The following is a 5,113-nucleotide window of genomic DNA, read 5'->3' as shown; positions in this document are numbered from 1 at the left end:
ATATATATATATATATATATACATCACAACTATAGAGAAACAATATAGATCTTTATAGTCTAGGGTATTTGCAATAAAGCCACAACTCCAAAAGTGGAACGTTCTACCATATGACAAACAATTATAGTTCATTTAGTGACTTAAAAGCCAAATTTAAAAATATGCTAATAACTACTTAACTGTGTAACTGTGAGAGCCGAGGCGTAAATAAAATAGAAAAATGGGCCGACGACACCCCCTAGGTTAGAACCAGATGCCTAGGACCTCTTGAAAACTACTCAAGTTACAATTAAGATTAAAAGAATAAAAAGGTAAAAGATAACCTAACAAGGTAAAAGACAAAGGTCCTACTATCGGGGGAGAGCCATAAAACCAGTTGTGTGTAAAAGAATGAGTAGGCTCAAAACAGTTGGAGGGATAACATGGTTTATTTTAACAAGAATAAAAACACTAAAAGTTCATCTACAAAAACGATAAAAAAGCGAATCCACAACCAACTAAAATCAATTTAACACAGGCAGCAAAATAGGAGTGGCAACGAGCATCATCTCGTCTGGTTCTTCTCCTCGTCTCGTCTGGTTCTTCTCCTCGGCAAAGCCTGTAGAGGAGAACTCAGGGCCAGTCGAACGTTCTTTTACACCACCACAGCTTTGTATACTACACACTACTTATTAGGACAAACAGCGGTCTGAAAAGAGATTTACGCGGAAGGGAGAAGTTTCACCTTCCCCCAACTGTACACTGTGGCCGAGGCTGCCGTACAAGGTAACACCTGCTCATCAGATAAACACTCACACACATTCACACTCCGATGCGCAGCACCGGGGGCAACTCAGGGTTCAGTGTCTTGCCCAAGGACACTTTGACATGGGACTGCAAGGCCAGGGATCAAACCACCAACCTTCCGATTGGCAGGCAACCGCTCTACCACTGAGCCACAACCGCCGGTGCTTTCTCAGGTCTCCTCCAGAGCAGGGACGTCCGTCTCTCTCGGTCTGCTCTATTCTGTTGTTTTGCCCAAGTCCTCTCTGTCCACTTTGCGCCAAAAAAGTTCTTCTGTCCTCTCCGTTCTTGCGCCAACAAAGTTCTTCTGTCCTCTCCATTCTTGCGCCAACAAGTTCCTGTGCTGCTTGTATGTTCCGGGGTGTGCCTTTTATCTAAAAGAAACAGTCAATTCCCTCTCTTTGGTCCCCAGGTTCATGTCCCAAGGTGGAAGAAAAAACAACATTTTAAAAACACACACATTTCAAAATAAAAGCATGCAATAAAATAAGCACAGAAAATACTAAAAACACAGCAAATTAAAAATTAAAAACACGCTCAAATAAAACCAACTTCCGCCCTGTGACATAACCACTGATCTTTTAGTGTACCAATACTATTGCTGTAACTTAAAATCTAATTGGGTTTCCTCTTTAACCCTTTCATTCCAAAGACAAAATTGGTGGTTCTGCTAATATTTATGTGCATCTCAGTTTTTTAATAGTATCATTTAATTTTTATGAGTCAATATATGCAGAAGGTGTGCAGAGTATTCTGTCGCAAAAGATACTTTCTAAGAACTGCAAAGATGCCAAATATAAGATTGTTACAGAAACTAATCTGTTAAATGATTGAGGTGATTTTGGTAAAACTGACTGACCACAACCTTATTACCAATAGAAAACACAGGCAAAGACATGCTTGGGCATCCCGTTGATAGCAGAGCAGAGCAATCAATGAGCCTTCTAGGGATGTTACACTGGGACCGATATCACAAATAATCCCACTTTCGAGTCTAATCACTTTCTTCCATTAAGCGATACAGACTACACTGTCCTTTGGCATGGGGCAGTTTTGTTCCGATTTGTTTCTTGGGAATTGCGTGTCTTCTCCACCAAGTGGAGTTTCCGCTGAATACTACTTGATCATCTGCCTGCTGGCTTTTATCCACACTTCCAAGTGCTCCCTTGGATATTTTAACCAACAGCTGCTGATGAGATGTGGATTCCTTCCCCCAGACCTGTATAATTAGAGCCTTGAGACAGAGAAAAAAACACACACATCCCTGCCGGAGGACACCAAAGTTTCCATGCTGCCCCTCCTCGAGTATGCTATTCAGTGTTCACACCTAAAGCAACAAAATGAATAATAAAGTACAACTGCTGACCAAGACTAACAATGACTTTACTTCAGCAGTTTATTCCCAGGAAAATTGGTTCACCCTCGACTCTGGTGGCACAGCGGCGCTGCGGGGGTTTACGCTGATTCAGGCGGACTGCGATACACAAATAAGCAGCGAAAACAAAAGGGAGAAGATGTATATTTTAATATAAAGAACAAGTGGTGCTTCGGTAGGGCCTGTTGAATCACAACTCGGCTCTGTCGTGCTTTTTTTTTCTCTGCAAGCCGTTTTGCTCACTCAGGGAGTTTGCTTCAATTATTTCGCTGCGGTGTACATCCCCCCCCTCAGGCAAAAGCAAATGGCATGCCGTGCCTACTATCAGGACAGATAATAAAAATGAAAACCAAACATCACGGCTCTGCGGTCTTCATTCAGGGCAAACGGAGGAATGAATTCCCTCCGAACACAATACAGAATACAGAGGAGCCACGTTTTACTCCACGCTTGCAGGTTCAATCTCCTCCTTCTCTAATGCCCTTCTTGGCTGTTTGAGGCCCAGATGGTTTTAAGATACCAATGCTGGAGGAAGGCAGACATATCGAAACTTTAGCTCTAAAGTAGACCTAAGTCAGAAAGTGCTATGACTCCATCAGCGCTATACAGTAGAATCTCTTTAACAATTAGCACTCTAAACTCAGGCCTGATTTCGATGTGTTTATAATTCTATGGCACTGGCCTATTGATCCGAGGGGAAAAAAAGGTTAATGGAAGTCTGAGGGAGTTGGATAGGCTGCTTTTGAGTAGGGGGCAGATGGGTCGGTAGTGCAGTGGCAGCTCTGTCTCTCCAAACCTCGGGGAGCGGGGAACGAAGCCCAGGCAACGTACAACCACCGGACCGTAGGGCAGAGGAAAAACAATGGATCAGGGGCTGTAATGAGGTCCGGGTGTCCATTTTAGGGAGGGGATGAGAGGAGGACCTGAGTGTTTAACCGGAATGGGATTTATGGATAGAAAGGAGAAAGGTATGTATATGGAAGAGACATATAAAACATAAAAAATAATATGGAAAAAATAGCTGAAGGTCTAGGAGAAAGGTTGAGATACTGTAAGTGCTAAAATCCTAGACCAAAAGTATCCAATTATTTGCCTGCGAACATCCAAAAGGTATAAGAAATATAAGTGCTTTCCGTTTTGGAAGAGATGAAGTGTTGGTCTGGGGGTCAGAGGCGTTGTGTGAAATCTGAGGGCCCAAATGGTGTGGAAGTGGTTGTGATGTTTCTGCTCTGAGAAATCCCCATATGTTTGATTTATTTAATTGTATCAAGAATGCCTTACGCATGAAAAGACATCAAATGCAATCAAGGATAAAATCACAAAATCCAGGACTTATTTCCATTGTGGTCCTCAATAGTGTCTTTTTGCCCAGCCTAAGGCTATTTGCAGGGCCCGTGGATTGTAGGGAGTGGTGGTCAGGGTGGAAATGGTAGTCTGGTAGTGTTGCTGAAGTATGTGCATGTTGGTCATCATTCAGGTTGGGGTGCTTTTTTGTACTTTTTCATGGGTGCAGGTTAAGTGTGTGGATGGTTTGATGAAGTCAGTGAGTCGTTGTCTAGTCATACCTACTGGAAAGTTGTTAGTGGCTATTGCGTGATCAGTGATGTGTTTGTGGTGTACTGCTTGTATGAGTTTGAAGTATGCCTTACTGGTGGCTCTGGTTTCTGGATCTGGTGGTCGGGTGAGAGCCTGGGTGGGAGGTACGTCCCTCATCTTCACCCTTTAACATTTTGTTGTTCATTTTCTACACTTTTCTCAACGTTTTTGTCAATTTTATTCCCATTTTTTTAGTTTTTTGATTTTTTTAAATTATGTTTTAGTCATTTATTTGAGAATATTTTTGTCACTTTTTCAAATGTTTTTGGCATTTTTTTGTCACTTTTTCAGCATTTTTTTCCTGCATTAGTTTTTTTCAACATTTATTACTTTTTTCAACGTTCTTTTGTCACAGTTCTGACATAGAAAGTTTTCGTAAACGAGTCAAATTTGACCCGTGGACAACAGGAGGGTTAATTCTGCGTGAGGGTGCGTGGGGGACATTTTGGGACATGAGTGGTGTTGGAGTAGTGTGTGTGGTGTGTGAGGGCTGTGGGAGACTCACCCTTCTGCTCGCAGGCCCTCCTTGAAAGGGCATGTTAAAAATTGCTTGTACAATGGAGGGCTCTTAACTGGTAGAGATGGACTGCTGTTGAAGGAAGTCCAGTGGTGTAATGGTAGGTACGTTCTGTGTATCCTTCTAGGTGGTGTTAGAAGGTGGGCTAGCAGGGGGCTGCTAGCAGCTAGCCTTGCTGTGTTGCTGCTGGTGGAGAAAGCAGCTATTGCTGGAAGTCCAGTTAAAAACATGGAGGCCTGGAGAGTAGATTTAGCCGTGTGCTGCTGTGGCAGCAGCTAACAACTAGGCAATGGTTAAGGTTAGGTGCCTTGAAGGCAGCAGCTGCTTGGAAGGAGACATTGGTTGCTTAAACCACCATTGAGCGTTATTTACTTCTCTCAGGCAAATGTCAGTGGGGCCCGGCTGCTTCAAAATGGCTCCTGCTGTTACTGAGTCTCAATGACTTTGGTGAAAAAAATCTATCCAGACAGCTAGCTAGACTCTCTGTCCAATCTATGTTTTCTGTTGCACGACTAAAACAACTTTTGAACATGTACATGTTCCACCAAACCAAGTTCCTTTCCGAGGCTGTTTTATAAAGGTGCCGTTGCTTCACATGACAATTGTGATTGGTTAAAAGAAATGCTAATGAACCAGAGCACGTTTCTCTACCATCCCGGAATGTTGTGTGGACTCCAGCCCCTCCAGGAACTTCTGGCAATGCCAATGGCAATGGTCTCGTGAAAGAACTTCATTAGCCTGGAAGTGCGCTTTAGTTGTTTCAGACCATATGATGACTGACTAAGCAACTACTGTACTACTAAATGAGCAGAATAACCTGTTTTTTTTAAAAGATGATACTC

This window comes from Etheostoma spectabile, chromosome 10 (genome assembly GCF_008692095.1).
Source record: "Etheostoma spectabile isolate EspeVRDwgs_2016 chromosome 10, UIUC_Espe_1.0, whole genome shotgun sequence".
In the NCBI taxonomy this organism is placed as follows: domain Eukaryota; kingdom Metazoa; phylum Chordata; class Actinopteri; order Perciformes; family Percidae; genus Etheostoma; species Etheostoma spectabile.
This window is presented reverse-complemented; position numbering follows the sequence as displayed.